Source organism: Arabidopsis thaliana, chromosome 3, assembly GCF_000001735.4.
Source record: "Arabidopsis thaliana chromosome 3, partial sequence".
Lineage (NCBI taxonomy): Eukaryota > Viridiplantae > Streptophyta > Magnoliopsida > Brassicales > Brassicaceae > Arabidopsis > Arabidopsis thaliana.
Genome location: NC_003074.8, coordinates 14,275,139 through 14,295,641, shown reverse-complemented (window position 1 = coordinate 14,295,641; position 20,503 = coordinate 14,275,139). Strand labels below are relative to the sequence as shown.

Here is a 20,503-nt window from a genome sequence, read left to right as displayed (position 1 = left end):
AAGAAAAGAAGAGTCTAGACTTAAACCGACACCTAGTCTAATGGTGAAACAAAGAGAACTTCGGCAACGGCGCCAAATTTGATATAGCTCAAATTGCCTTAAGCTTACTCCCTCAGATAAGAGATCGTCGTTAGCACTTAAGGGTCGAATTCCACTGAACTCTCGATGTTCGCAAAATAGACCTATGATGTTTTCAAACAAGCTAGACCAGTAGATTATATAAGAAACAAAGAAAAGCAATAAATATCAAGATGTAAATGAGATGGGAAAAGAGTTAGGTTTAGGGTATTCTCAGGAGATAGATGATTAGTAGATCTAGTGATAGCTAGGTTGTTAACGAACCGTTCTTAAACTCAAACTCTAATTATGGAATAACAGGTGGCGTTCCGCGAAACTCCCTATGTCTATAGCTAAGAATGACCGGAGAAGCCGAAAGATTATTAATCTAAACATGCATTCTAAACGAGTTCGATTGTTCACCTTAGTAGATAGGCCAATTCTTATTACACACCTATAAACCAGGCTCATCAAGTAATAGAGCCAACTACAGATACCTATGACGGGCATATCTATTATCTGGATTCAAGTTCTAGGTGATCAATCTAGATCTAGCATTAAGAACAATTAAAGATGAAGAATCCTAACAGATAACCTAGCAAGGGGGTGATCTACTAAATCATCTAAATCCCTAATGAGAAACTCTAAACCTAACAAGAAGATTACTCAAGCATGATGAATGAAGTAAACAACATAATTAGAATAGAAATCAGTGAATAAAACATGAAGAGGATAGATTAAGAAAGATCCAAAGGGAGTTTCCACAAGGTTTGCTCCCAAAGTACAAAAGAGATAGAGAATAGCCTCTCCAAGCTTAGGTCTAAACAATGACCTTAAAAACATAATTATATGTCTAAAACACGTGATGGGCCTTCATTAAACATAGGAGAAAGTTCTAGGCCGAATTTGGAAATCTTCAAAACATCAATAAGTTGAGTCTTGAAATTGCCGTCACGTATTGGTGTCGCTCGACACCTACGTGCATTTTTGTCTCCAGATTTCATCAGCAGCATAAATTCTCTGTTTTCCTCCAGAATGCTCCATTATCTCCAAATGAATCCGAAAAATGTAAAGACCTGAAAAAGACTAGAAAAGACTATAGAAATAACAAAAGGACTCTAAAACCTATACCTACATCATAGCTAAAACCAGTAAAAATAGGGTTATATCAACTAGCAACCATGGGAGAACCACTTCGACCACCCCACACACTTACCGAGAGGGCACGATGGGCCAAAAGCTACCGGAGCCGCCATGAATACAACATATGGAACTGCCAAGGCTTAAAAGGGTCTCTGGTAGTTCGACGCCTCAAAGGGATTAAGGCAACGTATTCCCTTGACTTACTCTTTTTGCTCGAGACAAAGAACCCGGATGATGTAGTTCGGGATGTAGCAGCTCAGTTGGAATATGATTATGTGAAGTGTGTGTCGCCTTTAGGCATTGGGGGTGGTTTGACATTGATGTGGAAGAAATCTGTTTCTGTAAATTTCTTTTCGTTTGATGCAAGACTCATTGATTGTAAGATAAGTAATAAAGATGCGTCTTTTTATTTCTCTTGTGTCTATGGCCATCCTATCAGAAAGTTAAGAAATATCTTATGGGAAAGACTTGAAAGAATTGCGATCACTAGACAAGGTCCTTGGCTAATGTGTGGTGACTTCAACGAAATACTCAATGCCAATGAAAAACGTGGAGGTCGTATAAGACAAAATTGGAGTTTTGTTGATTTTCAGAACATGGTTAGCACCTTCAAAGTCTCTGATCTTCCATTCACAGGAAATAATATGACTTGGGTTGGAAAAAGGAAAACTCACACTATTGAATGCTGGCTTGATAGAGCAATGGCTAAAGATCAATGGAAAGCTAACTTCCCTGCTTCTAAAGTTGAATACTTGGAAGTGATTGAACCAGATCATCGGCCTACAATCATCAAAATCCGGAAAACATCAGAAAAAGGTACACGCATGTTCCACTTTGACTCAAGATTGTGTAACATCCCTGAGGTCGAAACGATTATTGAAGCTGCTTGGAATAATACACCGGCTTATCGATGCTCTGTAATAAAAAGGATTAGAAACTGCAGATCGTACATTTCAAGTTGGAAGAAAACAAACAACACAAACTCTATTAAACGGATTAAGGAACTGGTTATGATCATTGATGAAGCAAGCACAGATTTCCTTGTATCAACTGAACAACTCCGTCAACTTAGAAGAGAACTGCTTTTGGCCTATCTCAAGGAAGAGATGTACTGGAAATTGAAATGTCGAATACAATGGATGAATGAAGGAGACCTCAATACACGTTTCTTTCATGCTTCTACGAAGAATCGAATTGCTAGAAATCGGCTAACTTCAATTCAAGGAATGGATGGTAGTGATATCTACGGCAATCAAAAAATCGCAGAGGAAGCTGAGAGATATTTTGGGGAACTTTTTATGAGTATGAATCAACGTGATTTAACAAATGTGCTGCAACATATACAACTGGTGGTCTCTACAACGACAAATGAACTTCTATTGAAGGACATCACCACAAATGAGATACGAACAACGTTGTTTGCAATTGGTGCTACTAAAGCTCCTGGACCAGATGGGTTTACAGCTTCTTTTTACCGACGCTATTGGGATATTATAGGCCCTGTTATAACGGCGGAAGTGAAGAAATTCTTTGAGACAAGGACTATGGACACAGCATGGAATCACACAAATCTTTGCTTAATACCAAAGATTGAACAACCAAAAACAATGAAGGATTTCCGATCGATTAGTCTATGCAATGTCCTATACAAGATAATCTCCAAAATCTTGGTTAAAAAGCTAAAGTCATTTCTATCTCCTGTTGTCTCTGAAAATCAAGCTGCATTTATACCTGAACGTCATATCATTGATAATGTGTTCATAGCACACGAAGTCTTCCATTTTCTACGGGTCAAAAAAAGATGTGCTAACGAATATATGGCGGTAAAATAGATATCAGCAAGGCTAACGACCGCATATAATGGAGTTTTTTGCAGGATGTCTTCAAACAGAAAGGATTTGGAGATCGTTGGATACAATGGATAATGGAATGTGTCCGCTCTGTTTCCTTCTCTGTTTTGGTAAACGGTAGCCCATATGGGAGATTTGAGTCATCTAGAGGTCTGAGACAAAGCGATCCACTGTCACCGTACCTTTTTGTCCTATGCGCGGATGTTCTAAGCTCTTTGATGACTAATGCACAACAGACAGGGCATATAAAAGGAATCCGAGTTAGCAATGGCGGTCCATCCATCTCTCACATACAATTCGCTGATGATTCACTATTTTTCTTAAAAGCAGACCAAAAAAACAGCACCAGCCTCCTCAAAATATTCAATGAGTATGGAGAGGCTTCGGGTCAAGTCATTAACTTTGATAAATCATCCATAACATTTGGGAGTCGGGTCTATCAACAAACAAGGGATCAAGCAATGCGAACCCTACAAATACCAAACATTGGAGGTGGAGGGAAATATTTGGGAATACCAGAGCAATTTGGCCGAAGGAAAAAAGAAATGCTTCAATACATATCGAAATCTGTTCAGAAAAAGATTAATGGATGGCAGAACAAGTTCCTCACTACTGCAGGAAAGGAGAATCTCATTAAATCGGTGGCTTTCGCAATGCCGATTTATTCAATTAATGTCTTCGAGCTCCCGATAAAACTTTGTTCTGAACTAAATAGCATGATATCAAGATTTTGGTGGGGAACAACCCCAACAAAAAAGAAACTATCATGGGTTCCCTGGAAAGAAATGTCAACCCCAAAGAGAGAGGGGGGGGGGGCTTAGGGTTTCGTGACCTGCACCAATTTAATCAAGCTTTATTAGCAAATCAAGTATGGAAGCTGTTACATAGGCCAATAAGCCTACTGTACATAATGCTTAAGTAAGATATTTTCAACAAGGGGTCTTCCTAAATGCGTCATGAGGAACACGACCCTCATATGGCTGGAGCTCACTCAGATTTGGATGCGAGTTGTTAAAACTTGGGGCTCAAAAGAATATCGGAGATGGAGATGGCACAAGAATAGGACTAGACCCATGGCTACTGACAAACCCACCACGCCCTCCAATGTTAGTGCCAATGACAGATCCAGAAACGTTGGTTAGTGATCTTCTCGACCCGACGATATCTCAATGGAATGAACAAAACCTTGCGGAGTTAATTGAACCGATAAACCACCCTATTATCAGAAAAATATATGTTCCTCCGATCCGATCACCTGACTCATATGTATGGAGTTACACGAAGGATGGAAGATTCACCGTGAAGTGAGGCTATTGGGTACCAGCAACAAAGAATAGTGACTCGCCTAATGCTCCCCCGCTAGCTGCACACCCGGATATTGTAGAAGGATTATGGAAACTGAATATAGTTCCTAAACTGAAGCATTTCTTGTGGAGAACAGCTTTGAGAGCCATTGGAGTTGCATATAACCTAAGAAGACGGAACATCATCATCAATCCATATTGTGCACATTGTTGCACAGAATTTGAAATTGGGAACCACATTCTTTTTTTCCTGTCCACAAGCGAAAGTAGTGTGGAGGGCAACTTGTCTTGATACTAGTGTGCACAATCCTCCATAGAAGATAAAATGAGGTACTTATTTAAAGTTCACAATGATGATAAAGTTGATGAACTCAGTAGGTATCTACTGTTCTGGATAATGTGGAGATTATGGAAAGGTCGCAATGCGCTAGTCTTCAACAAAAACGTCATTAGTGCACGAGAGATAATTCAGTTGGCAACAACAGATACTCAAGAATGGATTGACAATGTCATTCATCAGGCCAAACTAAGTGAGGAAACAACCATTCATAGAACAAGAAGAGATAAATGGCAACCACCGTCGAGGGGCTGGGTTAAATGTAATTATGATGCGTCACATCATGAGGGCTCTGGGCTTCAGGACTTGGTTGGATAATTCGAGATTCCTATGGGAGTGTTTTGGATTGTGGTATGGGACAATTTGAAGGACGTAGCACAGTGGAGGAAGCTGAATGCACGACCCTTATTTGAGCTATACAAGCTTCATGGGGACTAGGATACCGTTCTGTGATATTTGAAGGTGATAACAAAATCATCAACCACGTCATCAATGCGAACGACAACAATTTTCGATTCAAACACTATATGGGGACAATACAACATTGGAGAAGTAGTTTCATGAACTCAAGATTCACCTTCACCCATTGTAAACAAAATAATTGTGCAGACCTGCTGGCGAAAAAAGCTATTATAAGTCCACAACCTTGGTCTTTGTATCATACATGCCCTTTCTTTCTCATGTCTCTTGTAAACAATGATTGCGATTTCCATCACTAATAAAGGTTTTAGAAGAAAAAAAAAAGTTTTAATATCGACTCAAACTTCACAATTGTATTTTGATTGTCATATCTAAAATTTCAAGTGTTGTATATTGTCCCGTATTAATATTTTTTTATAAATATTTATAATATTTAAACTTATTTTAAATTTTTATAAAGTTCAAATATTTATAATTACTACAAAAAAAGTGAATCATTATGACGTTAGTTTGATACAGAAAAAAATCGTAACAAATTTGTTACTTTTTTGATACACTTGTTGTGACAAATTTTTCTTGTCACAAATTCGTAATTATTTCGTCACAATATTGTTAGGATTAAGTGCTAACCAAAAACTGTAGCGATTAGGGACGAAATAGTAACAACAATAACAATCATAACAATTATGACAATATTATTACTACTGTGTAGCCACAAATATGTGACGCATTTGTGACAGATGTACGAGTCTTAATTTGCAACATTAATGTGACTAAACTATAGTCAAAAATTGAAACCAATTAGTAACTAAACGACAGTCAAGAACTTTTACTAAGCATTAATTTTTTTTTGTGAATGCTAGTTACATAATAACAAAATAAATTGGTTGCAATGTTAGACTAAGTGACTAACGTTAAATGAAATTCTAGTTTTATAATAACATACCAGAGTACATCTAATTTGCATATTTTGAATGTAATTTTGTAAAAAAATAAAATAATCGATTACATCCTTCACAATTCATAAGTAATAACCTTAGAGACATAAAAATAATGATTTCATTGTTTTCTGCAATAGATAACCATTTGAACTTTGTAAACATCCATCCCAAGCTTGCTTTATGTCATCCATCTCAAACACTTAATCCTTAAAACGCCATGAATATAAACAAGAATGATATTAACACTAATTGATGCTCCAAGTATAACCAAAATACATAATTGACACATATAGTTTACCTTCTATAGTCGTTATTGGAATTAACCAGACGGTTGATAAGATCATGCAATTTCTTTACTTTGGCTTCTAGATAATTGACTCGGTTTTTCAAGGAAGTTATTTCCGTTTCATCATTTGTTGGTGTGTGATTCTGAAAGAATATCGACATAGTTAGATGCTTAGCTTCAAGTAGCTGAGATCGGTCATCATTCATACTTGATAGGTTCTCATTGTAATGAGTCTTCTTATCATATGGTTTTCCTTTAAAGAAAAAACAAAGTATTCGTAATTAATAGAGAATTACTTACATGGTCTCCACATGTGTTTTCCTTGTAATAATTTGAATGTAACATGCCAAGAGAAATAGTATCTTGCTTGGTCATAGGTTTCCGAAAAAGACTTCTTCTAGAAGAAGTAGATTGTTTCTCTACGTCACTGTCCTCAACGATTAAGTTCTCTATGTCACTGTCGTCAACATTTTGTTATCTATTTTCATCTCTTTTACACATTCACTTTTTCCAGGAACAAACAATTCAACACCAACACTAAAATTCAGCTCCGGAGATTCATAGACATAGCTCGAAAACCAATTTTTTAGAGAAGGAGGTTCTGTAAATCAAATCGGTCAAAACAGATTATGGTCCTCTATAAAGTACTAATAATCAAATAATGTAATTAACAAGAAAATGGATGAAAGAATACCAGAAATTGGTGAGTCATAATTTAGACTATCATCTAAATCATGCACAAGAGTAAAGAATTAAAAGGGTTATAGCAAATCAAAAACTCAAAACCTGTAGTGTTGAGATAACTCTTTCGTCTTCTCGTTTTTAAAATAAAATGGAGGTGACATCTGTATAAAACATCCACTTATCAGTTCATCATGCATTCTAGTACAATGATTCTAATTTCAATTGGCTACAATTTTTGTTTCTTAATCAAATCCAACAAACCCAAATCTAAACAAAAGGATTCCTTGAGTATTAAAGAACTTACATACCTTAATCGTGTAGTATATCGCCTAAGAAAGATGAATCACACGTGAATTGAATAATCTTCTTCCAAAGATGTGTAATTGACTAAAGAAAGGTGAAACGAGATTGGCCCATAGTGTGTCGGTGGAACGAGGGCTATTTTTTTGTTTAGTTTCAATTTCAAAACAATGGATTTAACTAGACGGCGTAATGTTAAAAGTTAAAACTTATATATTACTTATCAAATCTTTTATCTTATAAAGCACAAGTCAATACACCAATAAAATTTTGACATATCAGCAAAAACAATTTATTTTTAAAAAGAATTACAAAAAAAAGGATCATGGAAAAAAAATAATATTATATAATTAAGCAAAAATGCATACCAGAAATTCTTTTTAGTTTCTTCCAACTATCATTTTCCAGTTTTCCCCATCTTTCCACGATCATTTCGATCAACGAAACTAACCACTTTCTCCACGGTTTTCTTTTTCCATTAACCAATCTCATTTCCAATATAAAAGCATTTGTCAATAGGTCCTATTTAAAATAACTTTCTCATGTTGTCGCTTCACCGAAATATGAAAGAAGCTACGGCATACGAGCTCCACCACCATCCTTTTGTTCTCATTCAATGTAGTTTATTATTATCTTTCTCTTTTTTGTCTTTATAAAATATATGTAGTTCTTCATAAAATATTAGTTCATATCTATCTATATGGCTAAATTCAATTCCATGGTAGGTTCTATCTCCTCCAACCATATACTCGCCTTTGTAAGTTTCTGCTTTTGTTTGAAACAATTTACATTAGATCTTTGCTTTTATTCTGCTATCTAATTAGTACTCTGTTAGGTTTTTTGAAGGTTGTCTAGAAGAATTTTGACAATCTAATTCACAAACCAGAGGTCTTCAGCAAAGATGAAGTTTAAAAGTTTTTGTTGTTTACGCTGGGCTGGGTCTTTCAGATATTGAGTAAGCTAAGTTTCATAAATATTTCATCTCATACATATTCTGTATTATTTCAATATTATACATAGTGTCAAAGGCATGATTGATAAAACATTTTTTTTTTTTTTGTTTTGGTCTAAGATTGATAAAACATTTGTTCAGTGTACATTGCAGATAAAAGAAATATATATATTTACGTTATTTGGTGACCAAGGAACCATCAACTTTTGTGTTCTAAAAGAGATTAGCGTTAGCGTTTGTCATCTATATTTTTAATTAACCAGCAAGCACATGAACGTTTTCAAACGAAGAAAAATATACGTAGTACGGGCTAAATACTAGTAAGGAATATTTCTGAAGTTTTTTTTATTGCTGATATGAATGGGAATTATACTGATTATGTATATATATATATACTAGATAAGGCCCGCCTATTTAGGCGGGTCTAAGATACAAAAATCAAATTTTATCGATAGAATCTTGTATAATAATCAATATATTTTTCTTGATATATAATTTAATAATTATTGGTTTAAACAAACTTTTAGTCTTATCCATTCTATTTTAATTATACACACTCAATCTTATCAATGATATTTGAATTCTAAAAAGTAACCGATCATCATTCTATATGTAATTTAATATCTAGAAAAGAAAAAGAAAAAATAAAATTATATCATACACATTCAATTTTGTAATACAGTTTAACTATTTATGTCATCATAATAAACTCGATTTAAATTTTACACACTTCATATTGAGTGATAACATTTTCATATCAAAGTAATATTTATGACATATCAAATCTATATCCTAGTTAGTATTAAAAATAATTAAAAATTAACAAAACATAACTAATAGGCCTAGGCATAATACCCCAACCCTAAGAACCGACCCGAACCTGAACCCAAAATTTTCAAAGACCCGAGCGGTTCTAAACATCAAAACCCCAAAAACCCGAACCCGAACCCGAATAGGTATCCAAACATATCTCAAATTTAAGTATATATTAGTTATATTTATACTTATATATAGAAAATATTAGGATTTTTTTGGATATTTTAGTTATTTTTGTTTTTTTTAGATATATTCAAGCAAAACTACTCGTGTTGTTTTGGAAATATTTTGAAATTTTCAAGTAATTTAATAGATTTGCACACAAAATTTGATATTTTAATATATAAATAAACTCGAATCCTAACCCGAACCGAACCCGACCTGAAATCTTAAATTACCCAAACGGGTCCTAAACTTCTAAACCCAAACCCAAAATAGCCGACCTGAACCTGACTCGAATACCAAAACGCTTAGGGCTAATAATTAATTAAAAAAACAGAAATCCACAAAATATTTAAAACCAAACATTGTTGAAAATATATTTTTTATATATGCGGTAATCTCGTAAGTTAATTTTATATCATGCAAATTAATATTAAATGAGTTAAAATTAATAAATAAAAATATTCTTATTAAAAATAATTGAAAAGTTAAATCCTATAAGCTAAGCTATTTTTTTTCAAAATATTCTATTTTCACTTATGATTACATGAGTGAAAATTCTTAAAATAAAACATAGGTATAGTATCACATCAAAAGATGCAAAACGCTCCATCATACGATGAGTTAAAATTCTTAGAATAAAACATAAGTATTCAAAATTTTATTCTTATAAGTTTATTAATATTTTGTGTTTTGATTTAACGAATAAAAACATTGTATTACATTGACAAATATAATTTTATCCAACTAAAATAATGATTAGAAAATTATATTACTATTTTAAACTTCAATGGTCTTTTTAATTAGTATTGTTATCCATACTAAATTATATTTTTAAGAAAATAATATGTGCTACATTTAAATGACCAATAACACATGTAAAAAACAAATTTGATAATTTTCCTTTTGTTGAATAAATGTTAATTGTTTATAAATATCTATATATACATTTTTGCAGCCACTTTGTGAAATAAATCCTGGAGTTGGGATTTATTTACGGTGGCTGCCACTGGATTTATTAATTGTTTTTTTTTTCCATCAATAATTTGTTTACCAAGTATATGCGTACGAAATTTCCGGTGATTTTAACCCTTCCCTTTTATTACATGTTATTAATATCAGATCAATCTGTTGGGCCATCCGAAATGATATTGGGTTTACAAAAAAAAAGGGCCCAACGCCTACATTATTTGTGGGAACCATTTTATTCCAAAGAAATCAAGCGTAATATATGTAACGTCTATACCACTTTTATTTATCAAATCCCTAAGAATATGCAAAACACACAATAAAACATTCCTTACATATTCGTTTAAACCAAAATATATCTACATACAATCCCTTAAAATTTGGAAAAGCTAAACCAAATATTCCATATCTATTCACTTAATTTAAATGATAATGTAACTCGCCGAATACTTAATTATGATCATCCTACTATTCCGAATCTTTTCCCTAGCGTTTCGGAAGGAAATTATTGCAAAATATAATAAGGATAAGTCCGATATATCATCATACCTTAAAATAAGCTAATCACACGAAAATCCCTCCCATATTTTTCTCCTCAAACACAATCTTAACCTTCTTTGCGAACCACTATATAAAGAACCAACACCAATCCGTGGGAATCACTCACCTTACCATCTGCCACTTAAAGCAACCACAAAAAAACATCCTCACGAAATGGCTGCCACCTTTGCCTACCTCAAAGACGTCCGCCCCTACACCACAGCATGGAGAGTTCAAGTCAAAGTTCTTCATTCCTGGAAACAATATACACAAAAGACTGGTGAAACCCTTGAGCTCATTTTCTCTGATGAACAGGTTATCTATATTAACTTTTTATTTGCTTTTTACATAGTCTACTTCATATGTTGTAATTGAATGAAAATTAATCTACATTTCAGAACAAAAAAATCCACGCCACCATTCGGACAGACTTGGTGTCAAAGCATGTTAATAAGCTAACTGTTGGGCAGTGGGTTTTTGTTGAGATTTTTACTCTCAACTATGCTGGCGGTCAATTCTGGCCAACGAATCATCTTTACAAGATGACTTTTACTAACGGAACCACTGTGATGGGATCTGATCCTGTATCTGATTCTATGTTTCTATCACTGGCAAAATTTCAGAAAATCCAAAATGGAGAGTTTAATCCATACATATTAGTTGGTAAACATTTATTAAAAAAGCTAATATTAATAAATATTCACTGTCGATATTCCATTTGTATTAAACTAACACCTTTTTCTTTTATAGATGTCATTGGTCAGATTGTTTCTATTGGAGAGCTGCAGAACTTAGAAGCAGCCAACGACCAAAATTGAGTTTGAACTTCATGATGAAACGTAAGTTTCTGGACGTTTGACTTTTCTACTAATCTCACAAATCAATTTTAATTATATATCTCACTAATCAATTTTTTTGTTTTACAGTGATGAGAGGATTGGCTGTACTTTGTGGGGTACATTTGCTGAACAGATATTTAGGGCATGTCAAGACTCTAATCGTGGAATGGTGATTTGCATTCTCAGATTTGTGAAAATCAAATCTTATAAAGGTATATCTAATTCATTCTCGGCTTCCTCTCTTATATCTAAATGAATTGTTATTAAGATACTTCTATATTATACTAGGTGTAAGGACTCTATCAAATTCCTTTGATGTTACTCAAGTGCATGTCAATCCGCCTTCCTCTGAAGCGGTTTTCTTCCAACAAGCGTAAGTGACGTTTGATTTTAAGTTTTTCAGCAACTTTACAAATGGAATCCTATAAGAAAATGTGTTCGTGCTTACTAGAATTGTATTTTACAGCCTGCCCTCTGATGGCCTAAGCCTCATCTCCCGCGAAAGGCAGCCAAGGTGGGAAATGGTTGTAAACAAAGATGTTGACTGGCTTGATTATCTGAGGAATTCAATTTCTGACTTGAAGTGTTCAATCGAGGTTGTATTCATATCACCTCTAGCAAATAAACATCTTTGTTTTTACGATATAGATCACCTCTTTAATATCTGTCAAAAACGTTTTCTGCTTTTGTAGATTGGAAAGGCTAGGGTTTTGTGTACTATTTATGCCATTGATACGGATTGGGCATGGTATTACATTAGTTGTAAGACTTGCAACAAAAAAGTGAACCACATCCATGCTGGAGTCCATGGTGTGAATAACAAAGGGAAAAAACCAAGATTTTGGTGTGACACTTGCAAAACTGTGGTCACTAATGTCATCCCAAGGTAATAAGAGTAATTATAATGGACTTAGTTAAACTATTTCATTCTAAATTTTCTGTAAAATTCTGGGACAGGTATATGCTTTACGCTAATGTTATGGACAATACCGGCGAGGCAAAGTTTCTCTTATTTGATTCAATTTGCTCTGAACTCACTGGCGAGTCAGCCACATCTGTTCTCGACGGATCACTCGATGAGGTATGTTCTCTCTGTATATTAACACACACAGAAACGGTAGAAAAGGGATAGATCCAATACTGATTGTAATATGTGTTCTTTGTAATTAGGTTGTGGACCCTGAGAATTTGCCAGAGCCAGTTAAAAACTTGATTGGAAAGACGTTTCTCTTCTTGGTGTGGGTTGAAAAAGAACACATATCAGATGGAAAGGAAGTCTACAAAGTTTGGAAAGTTCTTTGCAAAGGTGGACTACTAGAGGAACAGCTTCTTGAATATTCTGCTGATATTGTGAATCCTGCCTCTATTGAGTCAGCTGATCAGGTTTTTAAATCAAAGATTAACTCAAACTTTGTAGCCCGTGTATTTACAATTAGAAACTAATATGGTAAACGATTTTTTTCCACAGCCACAACTCATGTTAGAGAATAGCCACGACACATCTGACTTCGGTACTCCTTCTTCCAAGCGTATTTACGCAAACCCGGATGGTACTGCTGATGAATCTTCCACCTCTAAGAAGATATGCATTAAACCTTATTGACTTGGAAAAGTCAAACCCAGAATTCGGCCCCACTTCAGAACACGCACAACTTGGAGATCCTAGCGTTAAGGATGGAGATCCAAGTTTGAGGAGCAGCAATCAGTATGAAAAGAAGAATGTGGTTGTGAGGGTCAAAGTTGAGAAGAAGGAGTGATCACTCACTATCTTTTACAAATAAATTCAAAGTGCTTCACTTTGATTCTCCTTCCCAATTTAGGATCATCATGTTAGACCCTTTTTTTTTGGTTTTTGTTTTTCTAAATTTTCTATTTCTACAATAAGTTCTCTTAACATGGACATCTATTTCATGCGATTTGTGCCTTAATAAAGTTTTCTATTCTTCCAAATTGTTTTGTTCTACTTACAATCCAAGTGCCTATTGTTACCCTATATAACTATTTCTATTTGGTTACAACAGAAAGTTAGACCACCTTTAAATTCAAATCACTAATATTGATCACATTACAGTAATTCTAATTTCAATTAAAGGACTGTATTATTGGGCTGGAAATTGTACCTGATGTAAGTAATTATACTACAGCAGTTATAAAAGCTCACATTGTAGCCTGGATACTTCATCTCCTAATTCGTTCTGTTCCTGAGAACAAAAAAAATATTAGTATGAAGAACATAATAAAAAATTGACTTATGGCACATGATTACGTCTTATACATAATCAGACTTGATTTTGCTTTTAAGATTTCACAGTTATACATAAACAAAAAAATGGCACATGATTACGTCCTACCTTTTACATCTTATACTCATCCATCATTTTATAAAACCAAAGACTTGATTATGGCAGATCAAAGTTACTTAAAGGTGATAACCCAAAGACTATCGTGGGTTTATGAAACAATCATAAGACATAACTTGGAAACAATAATTTGTCCAGATGTAGCCAACTAATCACGGTACGACAGATTTTAAAATTGGGCTGCAAAAATAAAAAGATGCTTAAATGTCTATAGCCACCATAAAAAATATAAAAATAAAATCAAGCTATAGGTGAATCCGAATTCTATATATGTGGAACTATAAAATCGCCTAAAATCATGGCTTAATTGATTTTAGGTTTTCGCAAAAAAAAAACACACTTTATCTCTAGCAGACGCCATACTCATTAAACGCAAAATCATTGTTTTCATTGGAAGTCAGCCATGAAAAACAAACAAGATTCTTCTTCTCCTGAAACAAATATTGATTCTAATCCATCAAAGAGGACCCGTTTTCAGAGCATTGAAACACCACAAAGTCAAATAACTCACAGTACTACCGCGGATACTAATGCAACAGTTCCTCTTACTTCAGCATTCTCTAGAGTTTTTAAAGATATTACAAACCTTGGGTATAGCTCTGTTGGCAGCTTCTTGACACCATCTAACAATCAACAATCCTATTCTGCAAAAAAAACTCACTCAACAAATATAGGTAAACGCTTATTTCTGTTTTTGGGAATTTAACTAATTGCATTGGTTCTCTTAGTTAGAAGAGTGAATTAATCATTCGCGGTACCAAATGTTAGGGTCCACTGTTGTTTCTGGACTTGCTTCAATGGTCCAAGCAAACTCCAGACATATGAAGCAATCTCAAGCTGTTGTATTTAAAGACATGACCAACCTTCCCTCCATGGGGCTTTCGTCTGCAACTGGAAAAGGAAAAGGTTAGTGTTTTGAACAGATTTTTAATTAAGATACAATGACAAAACCTAAATATCAATGTTTAAACAAAAGTCTAACACAATTATGGCAATCTTTGTTTTCAAGCGAGCCAAAACGAAAGTACTACTTCTTGCATGTTCTTTCACAAACAGACTACTTTGCAGACAGAAAAAGACAGATTCCCAAGGAAAAATCTCCAAAATGACTTTGAAAATGCCTTCCACTCTCCTATTACTCAAGGTACCTATGAAGTGCAATTTATAATGTCTAATCACACAATGTTAGTCATCTAATCTTTACACATTCTGTTTTGAATTATTAGGTCAAAGTTCGGCCACCATCAATAATGACTTTCATTGTGAAATGTCTGATGATGAATCCATGCCTGATTTCAACTATGATAGTTCATCAACCAATGCAACAGATGAGGATCAACACTACTATCTCAGTCCAACTGAAGATGATACTGATGATGAATCTACTATTTCTATTCCAGTTGCTGACCCATCATCTGACATCTGCCAGAACAATGCAAACCCGACAGAACCTACAACGCCTCATATCGCCAAATGTGCAGAACATGAAAAATTCATTGCTACTCTTAAGAAAACGGCTGCAAAAGCAGCAGCAAACCCGAATTTGCCGCAGCCAAAGAAAAGAGGAAGGCCACGATTGAATAAAGATACAACCAATTCGGCTGAGACTGCAACAAAATCAGGTATAATGCGGTCTTTACATTACAAGAAGTATGTATAATATTTAAGAGTTACTATGGGTTTCCTAATGATTTTCTATTTACATGTAAAGCTTACCTTGATCATGGTGATGCAACATACAAGTGCAACTACTGTGGGGCGTTGATGTGGTTTGCTGAGCGTATAAATAAGAAGCAGCAAAACAAATCTCCTACGTTTACACTGTGTTGTGGAAAAGGAAATGTTAAGTTACCACTTCTTAAAGATTCGCCTGCGCTTATAAACAACCTTCTTACCGGTGATGATGCGCTAAGCAGAAATTTCAGAGAAAATATCCGAATCTACAATATGATTTTTGCAATGACTTCACTTGGTGGAAGAGTTGATAACTCTATGCCAAAAGGTAAAGGACCAAACATGTTTAGACTACAAGGAGGAAACTACCATTTGATTGGCAGCTTGAAGCCTAATCCGGGTGATTATGCTAAGTATTCACAACTTTACATAGTTGATACAGAAAACGAAGTTGATAACAGAGCTACTGTCATCAAGTAATCATTTTCGTCTACTATTTTATATATTTTATTTTCCCTGCAGCAGCTCAAAACAATAACATGGTTTAACAACAACCTTCACGTTTTCTGTATTTTGTAGCAAGGGAAAAGGTCGTCGGAATACACCAGCAAAACAGAAGCTAAAGAAAGAAGTTATTGAAGCCCTCATTGAAATGCTAAACAAAGTCAACCCTTATGTTGACAAATTCAGACAAGCTAGAGAGAGAATTCAAGATGATAATGATGAACCGTTTCACATGCGGATTGTTGCAGATCGAAAGGGTGTTGATAGGAGGACATACAGTATGCCTACATCATCTGAGGTTGCCGCTTTAATACCTGGAGGTTTTCAGCCATCGATGTTCGACCGAGATATAGTCCTTGAAGAAAAGACTACAGGTCATCTAACACGGATAAGTCAGATTCATATCTCCTACTTGGCATTGCAATATCCTCTTATTTTGTGCTATGGCGAAGATGGTTACACTCCTGGTATAGAGAAATGCTTGCCCAATTCAGCCAAGAAGAAAAAGAAAAAGTGTATAAGTATGCGTCAATGGTTTGCTTTCAGGATACAAGAGAGACCAAATGAGTGTAAAACCTTGACACGCTCAAAGAGGTTATTTCAACAATTTCTCTGTGATGCTTATACAACTATTGAATCTAACCGGCTTTCTTATATCAAGTTTAAACAATCAAAGCTACGATGTGAGAACTACAACAGTTTGAAAAAGGCCTCTGAAGCTGGAACTACCTCTATGAATGAAGAAGGTAACCAGGTTTTAATTCCATCTTCCCTCACTGGAGGACCACGCTATATGGTCCAGAACTACTATGATGCAATGGCCATCTGCAAGCATTACGGTTTCCCTGACCTTTTCATAACCTTTACATGTAATCCAAAGTGGCCTGAGATAACTAGACATTGCCAAGCAAGAGGTCTTTCTGTTGATGATAGACCTGATATTGTTGCAAGGATATTCAAAATCAAGCTTGATTCTCTAATGAAAGATTTGACAGATGGGAAAATGCTGGGAAAGACAGTTGCCTGTAAGATTTATTCTACTTCACTTTATACTTAATAAACGTTTTAAGTAATTCATGAATTAGTCTAATTGTTTTTCATTTTGTTTCAAACCAGCTATGCATACCGTTGAATTTCAGAAAAGAGGATTACCCCATGCTCATATCCTGTTATTCATGGATGCTAAAAGTAAGCTTCCAACAGCTGATGATATCGATAAGATTATTTCTGCAGAGATCCCAGATAAAGATAAAGAACCCGAGCTTTATGAAGTAATCAAGAATTCAATGATTCATGGTCCATGTGGTGCTGCAAATATGAATTCCCCATGTATGGTTGAAGGTAAATGTTCTAAACAATACCCAAAGAAACATCAGGATATTACCAAAGTTGGTAAGGATGGTTATCCCATCTATCGAAGGAGGATGACAGAAGACTATATTGAGAAGGGTGGTTTTAAATGTGATAATGGTTATGTTGTCCCTTATAATAAGAAGCTGTCACTTCGATATCAAGCTCATATCAACGTGGAATGGTGTAACCAGAGTGGTTCTATCAAATACTTATTTAAGTATATCAACAAAGGAGCAGATCGTGTTGTATTTATTGTAGAGCCAGTCAACCAGGACAAAACAACAGAGAATGCGACCTCTGGAGAACCTCCAAATTCTACTGAGAAAAAAAAGGATGAGATCAAAGATTGGTTTGACTGCAGGTAATTGTTTAAACCGTCACCCATTTCATAGATTGGCATTGTTAATATGCGATATTTAAACTTAATTTTATTATGTTTAGGTACGTATCCGCGTCGGAAGCTGTTTGGAGGATTTACAAATTTCCACTTCAGGATCGATCTACAGCAGTTCAAAGACTATCTTTCCATGATGAAGGGAAGCAACCTGTTTATGCCAAACCAGATGCTGATATTGAAGATGTCCTCGAACGTATAAGCAATGAAGATTCAATGTTCATGGCTTGGTTGACTTTGAATAAGAATAATGATGTTGGAAAAAATGGTAAACGTGCTAGAGAACTTCTATATTCTCAAATCCCTGCCTATTTTACTTGGGATGGAAAGAATAAGCAGTGGGTTAAGAGAATTAGAGGATTTTCTTTGGGTCGTATTAACTACGTGTGTAGGAAAATGGAAGTTGAATACTATCTTCGAGTGCTTCTCAACATAGTCAAAGGGCCTATGAGTTATGATGACATCAAGACATTTAATGGTGTCGTATATCCATCATTCAAAGAAGCATGTTTTGCAAGAGGAATTCTGGATGATGATCAAGTTTATATAGATGGTCTACATGAAGCCAGTCAGTTCTGTTTTGGAGATTACTTGAGAAATTTTTTTGCTATGTTGCTTCTATCAGATTCTCTCGCAAGACCCGAGCACGTATGGTCAGAAACATGGCACCTTTTGGCAGAGGATATTGAGAACAAGAAAAGAGAAGACTTTAAGAATCCAGGTAATATTTTAAAATAAGCAAAACGTGATTCATTATACTAGATGAACGTGAAAACGTAAATCATTATTCCTTTGTTTCAAAACCTAACAAAGTTTTTCTATTTATTATTAATAAACACGTGCAGATCTGAAACTTACACTGGCTGAAATTAGGAACTACACTCTGCAAGAAATTGAGAAGATTATGTTACGTAACGGTGCAACACTCAAAGAAATTCAGGATTTTCCACAGCCTTCTAGAGAAGGTATTGATAACTCCAACCGTTTAGTTGTTGATGAGCTGAGATATAACATAGATTCTAACTTGAAAGAAAAGCATGATGAGTGGTTTCAAATGCTAAATACGGAGCAGAGAGGCATATATGATGAGATAACCGGTGCTGTTTTCAATGATTTGGGAGGTGTTTTTTTTATTTATGGTTTTGGAGGAACTGGAAAAACTTTTATCTGGAAGACATTAGCAGCTGCTGTTAGATCTAGAGGACAGATTGTGCTTAATGTAGCCTCCAGCGGCATTGCGTCTTTGTTGTTAGAAGGTGGACGGACAGCACATTCAAGGTTTGCTATCCCACTAAATCCTGACGAGTTTTCTGTTTGCAAGATCACACCAAAATCTGATCTTGCTAATTTGATTAAAGAAGCATCTCTTATTATTTGGGATGAAGCGCCAATGATGAGCAAATTCTGTTTTGAGTCTTTAGATAAAAGCTTCTACGATATACTCAATAACAAAGACAACAAAGTTTTTGGTGGAAAGGTAGTTGTTTTTGGCGGTGATTTTAGACAAGTACTTCCGGTTATTAATGGTGCAGGGAGAGTAGAAATTGTGATGTCTTCACTCAATGCCTCATACCTTTGGGACCACTGCAAGGTTCTGAAATTAACAAAGAACATGCGACTCCTATCAGGCGGTTTAAGTAGCGAGGAAGCTAAAGAGATACAACAGTTTTCTGATTGGTTATTGGCTGTCGGTGATGGTAGGATTAATGAGCCTAATGATGGAGAGGCACTTATTGATATTCCAGAGGAATTGTTGATTAAAGAAGCAGGAAACCCAATAGAAGCTATCAGTAAGGAAATTTATGGGGATCCGTCAGAACTGCATATGATAAATGATCCTAAGTTTTTCCAAAGGAGAGCTATTTTAGCACCAACCAATGAAGACGTCAATACTATAAACCAGTATATGCTGGAACATTTGAAAAGTAAGTCAGCCAACTACCTTAGATTTTTACGGTTTAAACTAATTGAAAACTTTAACGGTTTATGCTTATTACACGTTGCTTTTGTTTTTTTGTAGGTGAAGAACGGATCTATTTAAGTGCTGATAGCATTGACCCAACAGATTCGGACTCACTCGCCAATCCTGTAATTACTCCAGATTTTTTGAACAGTATACAGCTGACAGGTATGCCTCACCACGCTTTACGGTTGAAGGTTGGTGCTCCTGTTATGTTGCTTAGGAATCTTGATCCAAAAGGAGGCCTTTGTAATGGGACTAGGCTACAGATTACACAACTTGCCAAACAAGTTGTTCAAGCCAAAGTAATAACTCGAGATAGAATTGGTGACATCGTGTTGATTCCTCTAATTAACCTTACACCTTCAGATACAAAGCTGCCATTCAAGATGCGCAGAAGGCAATTTCCACTGTCAGTTGCTTTTGCTATGACCATCAATAAGAGTCAGGGTCAATCACTCGAGCAAGTTGGACTCTACTTGCCTAAACCTGTATTCTCCCATGGCCAACTCTATGTTGCTTTGTCCAGGGTTACCTCCAAAAAAGGTTTGAAAATCCTAATACTAGACAAAGACGGAAACATGCAAAAACAAACAACAAACGTTGTTTTCAAGGAGGTTTTCCAAAACATAGTTTGAGTAAAAGTTACTCCATCTAT

The 20,503-nt window shown here is 35.2% G+C and overlaps 3 pseudogenes across 3 annotated transcripts; all 3 read left to right on the top strand.

Moving 5' to 3' along the window:
• Positions 1 to 1,311: 1,311 nt before the first annotated feature.
• Positions 1,312 to 5,394, top strand: AT3G42115 (annotated as a pseudogene; the record flags this gene model as incomplete). Its single annotated transcript has 1 exon — positions 1,312 to 5,394.
• Positions 5,395 to 10,935: 5,541 nt separating this feature from the next.
• AT3G42110 lies at positions 10,936 to 13,357 on the top strand (annotated as a pseudogene; the record flags this gene model as incomplete). Its single annotated transcript has 11 exons — positions 10,936 to 11,076; positions 11,247 to 11,345; positions 11,563 to 11,600; positions 11,688 to 11,812; positions 11,889 to 11,973; positions 12,067 to 12,196; positions 12,293 to 12,486; positions 12,558 to 12,681; positions 12,771 to 12,983; positions 13,069 to 13,150; positions 13,242 to 13,357.
• Positions 13,358 to 14,363: 1,006 nt separating this feature from the next.
• AT3G42100 lies at positions 14,364 to 20,483 on the top strand (annotated as a pseudogene; the record flags this gene model as incomplete). Its single annotated transcript has 10 exons — positions 14,364 to 14,634; positions 14,729 to 14,866; positions 14,970 to 15,104; positions 15,187 to 15,582; positions 15,672 to 16,110; positions 16,214 to 17,163; positions 17,255 to 17,852; positions 17,933 to 18,606; positions 18,731 to 19,810; positions 19,906 to 20,483.
• Positions 20,484 to 20,503: the final 20 nt, after the last annotated feature.